Source organism: Crotalus tigris, unplaced genomic scaffold, assembly GCF_016545835.1.
Source record: "Crotalus tigris isolate CLP2741 ecotype Arizona unplaced genomic scaffold, ASM1654583v1 scf7180000017765.3138416, whole genome shotgun sequence".
NCBI lineage: Eukaryota > Metazoa > Chordata > Lepidosauria > Squamata > Viperidae > Crotalus > Crotalus tigris.
In genome coordinates, this window is record NW_024096620.1 from 2494640 (window position 1) to 2505500 (window position 10861).

Sequence of the window (10861 nt, forward strand, 5' to 3'; positions counted from 1 at the left end):
GCTGCAAATATTCCCCTTTATTGGATGGGGTCGACTTACCCAACCTGGTGTTTCTTCTTCGTCCCTCATGAAAGGCATGAGAAGGGAAATTTGGGTGGGTGGGTGGGTGGAGGTGGCTATGGAAGAGATCTCCCTTCTAAGGGGAGTCCCCAGAACTGTTCACAGCCTTGAATTTTTTCACCCCTGTCTGAGTGAAAGTCAATCATCAGAGAAGTGAGATGTTTGAGGAAAACTGCTGGGGTGGCCAGGAAAGATAAAATTAGGAATGAGACCATAAGGCACTGATGGCGAACCTTTTAGAGACCGAGTGCCTAAACTGCAACCCAAAACCCACTTATGTATCATCGGGTGCCAGGTGGGTGGGGCCCATTGGATGGGCGTGGCCCTTTGTGTGGGCGTGGCCCTTTGGGTGGGCACAGCTTCAGTGGTAATGGCAGACTGGGTGGGACTAAAAAGTTCAGTCCATCAATTCCAACTTTGCAAGATCTTTTTTTTTTCCCTGCAAGAAGTTGAAATTGACTGATTGATTGAACCTTTTTTTTTGCACATGGCGGCAGAGGCCTAAAGCGAAAAGGTTTTATAAAACTCAGCTGAAGGCCTAGGACTGGGGGCGACGGCACGCGTGCCCATAGAGAGGGTCTGCGTGCCACCTGTGGCACGCATGCCATAGGTTCACCACCACGGCGATATGGGAAAGAATTGGCATAGAACCAACCTTAAACTACACACAAAAATGGCAAATGAAGTTGTCTGCTCACCTGGCGAGGATGTTGTGTGATTCCAGACCGTACAAGGCATTGCACAAAAGGAGCAGAAGAACGAAGAACACGAGGCAGAGCCAGAAGAAGACGGAGGGACAACATCAAAGGCACACAACTTCAACGTCAATTAAGAAAGTTTGGGACAACCAGAAGTGCCAGAACTGGAAATTTCTCTCTCCCTCGACACCCCAGATAGCTTTACAGAGACACTTTTACAAAAACACTACTACTTGTAAAAGAGGAAGCAAAGAAGAAGATCGAGGTGGCGCAGCAGTGAGAGTGCAGTACTGCAGGCCACTTTAGCTGACTGTGTTCAGCAGGTCAGCGGTTCAAATCTCACCGGCTCAAGGTTGACTCAGCCTTCCATCCTTCCGGGGTAGGTAAAATGAGGACCCAGATTGTTGGGGGCAATGTAAATATATATATACATTGCTTACTGGTGTACACCGCTTAGAGAGTGCTTGCACTTAAAGCGGTATAAAAGTCTCATACATAAATAAATAAATAAATCTGAGCTGGGCTTTCTGTTCCTTCCACCTGTCCTTGAAGGTCCTGCAGATCATCTGGAAAGATGTTTTATCAGGAGGAATAGCTGGGAGGTGAAGTAGATCTGGTCCAAGTAGCAAGACCTCTGGAGGAACATCCTCTGAGGTGTCTTGTGGTTTCCTGGAGAATCAGGAGGGACCGTCGCCTGCAGTCAAGTGGACTCTTGACCAGACGAGCATTGTTTCCAGGGTGGCCTCCTCCTTTGAGATTTGGGCACCTTCACAGCTACAGAAGCTGAAGTTCAAATACTTTGGGCCCCCAAAGGAGGACTCCTTGGAGAAGACCCCGATGTTGGGGAAGATGGATGGCTGAGGAGGAGATGCGTAGATAGTGTCATTTATGCCATGGTCATGAATTTGGGCAGACTCCAGGAGACATGGGGGGGGGGGCTGGCATGCTATGGTCCATGGGGTTGCAAAGAGTTGGACAACTTAGCAACTGAACAACAACAGCAGCAACTATAAGAGTGGAGTAGCTGTCAGAATCCAATTATATTTCATCTTTAATTATCAAATATAGAAACTCCCAATTCTGCCATCTTTGGATTCTGCCATAAGAGGGAGAGAAGGGGGAGAACAAAGGGGCTTTATGGCCCTCACTTCACTTCAAAGAGCGGAATGCTGAATGTGTGTTTATTGTAACCTCGAAGTGTTAGCATACCAAAGGAGAGTATTTGCCTTTCAAGTAGTTATCTGAAGTCTCCATCCAGACGGAAGAAAGAAGAAAGAGGGTGGAATTGTGATACTTGAAACTATCACTGGAAGGGGGGTTGATTGGGTGGGACTACTGGGGAACCCCTTAAAACCTTGAATGGAAGAGCTTGAACCCCAAGTCCTGTCTAGCATGCCTGCAACCATTTTCTCTTAATAAAGGATTCCTGTTGGAAGAATTATTCCAAGAGTTCTGTCTTCTTAAGATGCAAAGTGGGGTGGGTCCTTACATTAGACAGGACTTGCAAAATTAATCCACCTGGAAGGGAGACCCTTGCCGGGGGATTTTGCAAAAAATTTACCATGTCAGACAATGGAGAAAGAGAGGGGGAAAACTCCCTGGAAAGAGAGCCGCTGACCCAGTTGGAACCTTGCCAGATGTTGGGATCTGAGAGGTCAGATTCCTCGGGAGAAGAAGTGGTGGAGACACAGGACCACAAGCCTCGCTGGTCGATGAACGTTGGAAAGAAAAGTGAGTGGAGAAAGGAATCAAGAAAGGTGACCCTGAGACGGGGGACCAAGCAACCAGAATGGAAGCAGGAGATGGAGAAATCCCTGCACGCAAGTGAAGAGGGAGGAAGCTGGGTACCGTACTCAGACTGGATCCTAGAGAAAGCTATTGACCTGATGAAGAGAACTCTCAGCTCCCTAGGAGAGGAGAATACTGAGCCCTACGGCCGCCCCAGTTCCTGGAGCCACAAAGGGAGAGACACCGAGGGGGACGTGGAACCTGCAACCCCAGGGACATCTACTGATCCAGGAGCCCCCACCCCCTACCGGACCACAGATGGCAATCTGGACGGAAGACACTACCACCCACAACGGAGGCACCGATCCATTCCAAGACGTCCACCGTTGGAGGTGAAATTCAAAGGGGAGCCAACACGCTTGGGGTTTTTCCTAACCCAAGTCCTCAGCTACATGGAGGAATATGGGCAGGACATTCCCAGCAACAAAGCCCGCATCCGGATCGTGCAATCTGCCCTGGATGGACCAGCTGCGGATTGGGTAGTGAACTTGCATGACTCCAATGCCCCAGAACTCAGTAACTTCAACCGTTTCATGTCCTCTTTGAGAAGACGATTTGAAGACCCCATGGCTGATCGCAAAGCCCGTGAAAGAATAACAACGATGAGGCAAGGCAAACGCCCAGTGGCCGAGTATACACAAGAATTCCGGGCCATTGCCAGCAAACTGAATTGGCCAGAAGACATCCTCCTTGGCCATTTCAAAGACGGACTAAACTATGATCTATATGATGCTTGCCTGCCCCGAGGGGACCCACATCGACTTGAGGAATGGTACGTCTTGGCAGAGGAAGCAGAGATCGACATATTGAAGAGGCACCGCCGAGGAAAACAATGGAGCCGCCCCCCGCCTGAGCTGACACACCAACCGGTGAAATCATCGGATACAGCCAAGAAGCAAATGGGGTGTTTCAAGTGCGGAAGAGAAGGGCATCGAGCTGTAGAATGCCGCTCAAAGGCCCCCCAGCACAACCCAGACAGATCCCCAATCAACAAACCCAGAGAGTATTCAGCTAAGCCAAAAGAAACAGCCATGAGAATGATGGAAATTGCAGAAACCCCCACCTCTGCTCACCAAGGGGAAAGAACTCCAGCCTACACCACAGGGACGGTGGATGCCTCAGATGACAGCTCGGAGGGCGAACCCCTGGTAAGTGGATGCATCACACCCATCTTCAAAACAGTGACTATATTAATCCCCCCCATGCCCGAAGCTGTGAAGGTGAAAGCCTTAATAGACTCTGGCTGCACCCGCTGCCTCATTAGCCCAACACTAGTGGGGAATCTGGGCATCCCATCCAGGAGACTGGAACAACCAATCTCATTTGGCCAGCTAGATGGATCCATAGCAGGGGGGGTGCCAGCTACCCTAGCCACTCTGCCAATACACCTCTCCCTGGGCAACCATGAAGAGGACTTAACGTTTGTGGTGACCCCAGGTATGGAATGCCCAATGATTCTAGGGATGGAATGGTTGAAAAAATGGAACCCCTGGGTAAATTGGAGGACGACAGAAATCAAATTCCCGAAGGGGGACCCTATGGACTTAAAACCCCAAGGGAGGCTACCAGAATCAAGAATAGAAAAAGCATCCATAGGAGAGGAAAAAAGATTAACAGAAATACCAGAGGAATATAGGGACCTTGCTGAAGTCTTCAGTGAGGAGAGGGCGAATGAGCTTCCCCCCCACCGACCCACAGACTGTACCATTGAATTCAAGCCTGGGGCAAAACTCCCGAAGCCCAGATTATACTCCATGAGCCCAAAGGAGAAGGAGGAAATGGAAAGATTTATAAAAAAAAACCTGGAGAGAGGTTTCATTGAGCCAGCCAAGCCTAAAGTGGCTGCCCCGGTCCTTTTTAGAGAGAAGAAGGATGGCTCTTTACGTTTATGCGTGGATTATAGGGCCCTGAATACAATCAGTGAAAGCAACCTATACCCGCTGCCCCTCATGAAAGACATGCTGTCACACCTATCGAAAGGGAAAATTTTTTCTAAACTAGACTTAAGGGAAGCTTACTATCGCGTGAGAATCAAGGAAGGGGACGAATGGAAGACTGCATTTAACTGCCCCATGGGGTGCTATCAATTCAAAGTCTTGCCATTTGGATTACAAGGGGGCCCTGCAGTCTTTATGCAATTAATCAATGACGTTCTAAGGGAGCACCTGTTTAAGGGGGTCCTTGTTTACTTGGACGACATTCTTATCTTTACTGAAACAAAAGAAGAACACGTCAAACTTGTCAGAGCGGTTTTAAAGAAGCTGCGAGCCGCTCACCTATATGCCAAACTCTCAAAATGCGAATTCCACCAGGAAAGGATAGACTACCTAGGCTATCGCATATCCCCACAGGGCATTGAAATGGACCCGGAGAAGGTCAAAGCAGTACTAAATTGGGCACCACCCCGCACAAGAAAGCAACTACAAAGTTTCCTGGGCTTTGCAAATTTTTACCGCCAATTCATCCCCTCATTTGCACAGATAGCCTTGCCCCTCACTAACTTACTAAAAACGAAGGGAACATCCTCAGTAAAACCTAGCCAGCCACTAACATGGACAATGGAGTGCCAAGCAGCGTTTGAGAGACTAAAGAGACTTTTTTCTGCCGAACCAGTACTAAGGCACCCAGACATGGACAAGCCCTTCATAATACAGGCAGATGCAAGTGATGTGGCAGTGGGGGCTGTGCTATTACAAGAAAATGATGATGCAGTATTGCAACCCTGTGCATATACATCCAAGAAACTCACGGAAACAGAACAGCGCTGGCCCGTATGGGAGAAGGAGGCTTATGGGATACATTGGGCATTACTCACGTGGCGACAGTTCCTGGAAGGCAACAAAATCCCCTTCCAGGTGTGGACTGATCACAAAAATTTAGAAGCCCTGAAAACTTCCAGGAAACTCAATCCCAAACAAGTCCGCTGGTCCCAGCATTTTCACCAATTCCAATTTAAGCTCAAACATTTACCAGGAAGAAAGAACTTCCTGGCAGATGCACTATCTCGCATGCCCCAATATAACAGCGCACGAACCACAGACTCTAGACCAATAATGGCAGAGTCACAACTGGCAGCGCCAGTAACCACAAGAACCCAAGCCAAAATAAAACCACAACTGGACAGCCAAACTGGGATTGAATTCAGAAAAAGTTTGGAAACAGATGATTGGTTCCAGAAAAACAAACATGTGTGCACAATGAGAGACGGATTGCCTTGGGTAGGGGAAAAGTTATATATACCAACAACTCAAAGACTAACTTTCATGCAACTTTGCCATGACACAAAATCAGCAGGGCATTTTGGATTTGTAAAAACTTTACACTTAATTAAACGGCAATTTTGGTGGCCATCAATAAAAAAGGACATAGAAAGTTATGTTGCCAGCTGCCCAACCTGTGCATCAGCAAAGAGGTTGCAAGGGAAATCGCCAGGGCTATTACAACCAGTGGCAAGTCCCTCAGCCCCCTGGAGGGAAATAGCCATGGATTTTATAGTGGAATTGCCAGAAAGCAATGGGAATACTGTTATCTGGACAGTCACGGACCTATTTTCCAAACAGGTGCACTTTATCCCTTGCCAAAAAATTCCCACTGCAAAGGCCTTAGCAAAACTTTTCATCCAGCACATTTACAGATTGCACGGGGCACCCCAACGCATCATCTCTGATAGGGGAGTGCAATTTACGTCTGCATTTTGGAAGGAATTTTTATCCCTCTTAGGGACCACTCAGGGATTGACATCTAGCCACCACCCTCAAGGGGATGGACAAGCGGAACGCTGCCAGTCGGTACTTGAGCAATATTTGAGATGTTTTTTAAATTTCCAACAGAGTGATTGGACGGACTTACTTCCTTTTGCAGAAGTTGCCTACAATAATGCAGTCCACTCCAGCACAGGCTACACTCCTTTTCAAATAGCCAACGGTCAAAGTTTCAACCCTATGCCAGAGTTAACCCCAAAAGAACCAACGATCCCTTCACTGAAAGAATGGATGGAAAACCTACAAAACACCTGGCCAATAGTCAGAAAATCACTAGATGAAGCTAGGCGGGCATACAAAGCACAAGCCGATAAAAAAAGGGTTGAGCCTACACCATTCATTATAGGAGAAATGGTGTACTTATCTACAAAATACCTAAAGTCCCTACAGCCCTGTAAAAAACTTGGACCAAAATATATAGGACCTTTTCCAATTAAAAGAATCATAAATCCAGTAACAGTAGAATTAGAATTACCCAAAAACCTCAGGCAAATACACCCAATTTTTCATTGCAGCTTGCTGAAAAGAGAGCATCAGTCACATCTACGGCCAAAAATCCCCCCACCACCACCTCCACTCATGGTGGAGGGTGAACAACACTTCGAAATAAAGGAAATCCTTGATTCTAGGAGATATCATGGGGCAACTCAGTACCTAGTTGCCTGGAAACACCTCCCTCCCTCACAAAATGAGTGGGTCCATAAACGTCATGTCAGAGCCCCGAAGCTATTGAAGAAGTTTCACACAGAGTATCCTAACAAGCCTGACTAAATTTTATACTTGTGTTTTCTTTCAGGTGGATCTCTCTTATTGTTAAGAGGGGCCGGATGTCAGAATCCAATTATATTTCATCTTTAATTATCAAATATAGAAACTCCCAATTCTGCCATCTCTGGATTCTGCCATAAGAGGGAGAGAAGGGGGAGAACAAAGGGGCTTTATGGCCCTCACTTCCTTCAGTACACTTCAAAGAGCTGAATGCTGAATGTGTTATTGTAACCTCGAAGTGTTAGCATACCAAAGGAGAGTATTTGCCTTTCATGTAGTTATCTGAAGTCTCCATCCAGACGGAAGAAAGAAGAAAGGGGGTGGAATTGTGATACTTGAAACTATCACTGGAAGGGGGGTTGATTGGGTGGGACTACTGGGGAACCCCTTAAAACCTTGAATGGAAGAGCTTGAACCCCAAGTCCTGTCTAGCATGCCTGCAACCATTTTCTCTTAATAAAGGATTCCTGTTGGAAGAATTATTCCAAGAGTTCTGTCTTCTTAAGATGCAAAGTGGGTCCTTACAGTAGCTAGAAGTTACAAGGCTGGTAGATTTGCATGGGCTGCAACTTCACTGCTTTTGTGATTTAGTTACAATTGGGCGGGGGAAGATGCACAAAATAACAGAATAACGGAAGAGACCATGGAGGTCTTCTAGTCCAGGGGTAGGCAACCTTGGCTCTTTTATGACTCGTGGACTTCAACTCCCAGAATTGTTGAGCCAGCAATACTGGCTCAGGAATTCTGGGAGTTGAAGTCCACGAGTCATAAAAGAGCCAAGGTTGCTTACCCCTGTAATCTAGTCCAACCCCCTGCTCAAGCAGGAGACCCTATACCATCCCAGACAATTGGTTCTTCTTGAAAAGCTCCAGTGATGGAGCCCCCACAACTTCTGGAGGCAATTTCTGTTGCACGGATCAGCAGTTCTCACTGTCAGGAAATTCCACCTTAACTCCAGGTTGATTTTAAAAAGAGAGGAGAACTTGGGACGATGAACAAAATCGTTGGCCGTTTGTCCCGTCTCTTCCCCCCCCCATCTCTGTCCACCCCAAGCGTTCCACGTTTCCAGCTCTGCCAGGACCTCCCTTCGCCCGAGGCTGCTGTCTTCTTCTGCCCTCTTTCTCTTCCTTCTCCTGCCTCCACCAGCTCTGTGCCTCCCACCCAGGTGAGCACAACAGTTACAACCCGTTTCAGCACAATAGCGTATTTACCCACTTTGTTCCTCTGACTCATTTTGCCCATGAAGGAATGCAGATAGTCCTTGACGTATAACCACAATTGGGTTGTAAGAATTTCCGTTGCTTTGCAGGGCAGCTGTCAACCTGAGTCACACCTGATTTTATGACCTTTTTGCCGTGATTGGTAGGCAAGACACTGGAGTTATGAATCCCGCTTCTTCCATTGATTTTGCTTGTCGGAAGCTGGCTGGGAAGGTCACAAAAGGTGATCACGTGACCCGGGGATGCTGCACCTGTTGTAAATACGTGCACCTGAGTGTTGGTCATGTGACCGTGGGGATGTGCAAGTTGTCAACACTGCTAACATCGGATGTTTTGGCTTTGACAACAGATGGAGATGTAGCCATTTTCTTCCTTTTGCTTTTAGAGTTAGAGGATGCTGGGGAGGGGTATGTGTGCATGAGAGTTCAGCTAGACATAGTAATACTGGACAAAGCGTGAGAATCAAGGTTGTTGAAATAAGAGATGATAAGGATTGGTCAGGCTGGAGAACTGGAGGGAAAGCTGCACTTCAAGCTAACTGGGGAATGTCATTTATGACTGTTAATTGGAGGAGGGCTTTGATACTATGTGCCCAGGGGAAGGGAATTCAGTTTTTGGCTTTGATTATGTTAGTGCTGATATTGTGCTTCTCGAATAAGGATTCTTTAAGGTAAACAATGCCTCGAAGTTCTTTCGAAGAGTTTTATCTGTTGGAACTGTGAGAGGGACCTTGGAGTCCTAGTGGACAATCCCTTAAATAGGAGCCAGCCATGTGCGACAACTGCCAAAAAACCCAACACAGTGCTAGGCTGCATCAACAGAGGAAGAGAATCAAGATCACGTGAAGTGTTAATACCATTTTACAATGCCTTGGTAAGGCCACGCTTGGAATCCTGCATCCAGTTTTGGTCACCACGATGTGAAAAAGATGTTGAGACTCTGGAAAGAGTGCAGAGAAGAGCAACAAAGATGATTAGGGGACTGGAGGATAAAACATATGAGGAACGGTTGCTGAAATTGGGTATGTCTAGTTTAATGAAGAGAAGGACGAGGGGGGACATGATACAGTGTTCCAATATCTCAGGGGCTGCCACAAAGATGAGGGAGTCAAGCTATTCTCCAAAGCACCTGAAGGCAGGAGAAGAAGCAATGGATGGAAACTAACCAAGGAGAGAAGCAACCTAGAACTAAGGAGAAACTTCCTGACAGTCAGAACAAGTAATCAGTGGAACAACCTATTTCCACAAGCTGTGAACGTTCCAACACTGGAAGTTTTTAAGAAGAGACTGGACAGCCATTTGTCTAAAATGGTATAGAGTTTCCTGCCTGAGCTGGAGGTTGACCTCCAAGGTCCCTTCCAACTTTATTATTATTATTATTATGTTCACTCTAACCATGACACAAGTATTGGTTGTATGTTATGCTAAAAGAATAATTTGGGGTCCCAACTGAAGCCGGGGCTGCTCAAGAAACAAATCAAAATGAAATCCAGACAGCTGTGAGGAGAGGGGTTTAATTTATCCCCCAAAGCAAGGAGATGTGCCTGAGGGGGAAGCTACAGAGAAAATGGGGTACAGAGATATCGTTTCATGGGGAGGCTGGTCCTTGGTGTGGACTTGAGGGGCGTGTGCTGATTTTAGGGTGTGACCCTTGCAGGCCGTGGGCGTGTGTGTAGGTATGTGTCATCTACGGTGTTTATTCTTGTGAGCTCGCAGTTCCGCTGAGAGACAATTAGAATTAATTTTATTGTGTTCACAAACCTTCTCCTCTGATGTGTGGATTAAGTTGGGTAACTTATTTGGGCGTTCAAGGAAGTTTGAGTAAAAGGTTTTTTCCCGTTTGCTATTTTTATCTGATTAACTTAGTTTCAGCTTGACTGTCAATTATCTAGCGGAGACTCTGATTCTTTGTCCATTAGGGATTCTATTAACGTTTGAGGGAAGATGGAGACAGTATAAGGAATAAAATATATGTTGGATATAAAACTTCCCCCAGTCACTTTTTTCAGTGCTGTTGTAACTTTGAGCAGTCATTAAACAAAATGGTTGTAAGTTGAGAATTACCTGTAATAAATCTGCTGGATAACCCGTGTTTCTGCTCAGTAGATTTGAGTTAAACTTCTGGGTTTTTCCAGCAAACATCAATGTTTCGCTCTCGGTTTTTTTTTATGGCTTGGCTTTTTGTTCAAGAGAGAGATACAACCATATTCCTCTATGTAGGCATGGCTTAATTTAATTTTCCTCCAGTGCCCATGATGGCTGGGGCTGATAGGGACTGGAGTCCAACAGAAATGCTGGCAAAAAGAATGATAGTTTTATAGCATTACAAATTCTTGATGATTCGCTACATTTGAGACTGGACAGCCATTTGGTAGCCTTGATAGAACAATATAAAACAAACAAACAAACAAATAAATATGCTTTTCAGTTTTATAACCCTTGCTGGTTTTGTAGGCCAAGTTACAGACTGAAACACTTTGTGCTGTAATTAAACCTCATGCTATAAAAATATATATTAGGATAATCTGGATATACAATATGCCCATCCATGCCCTCTTTGTTCATAA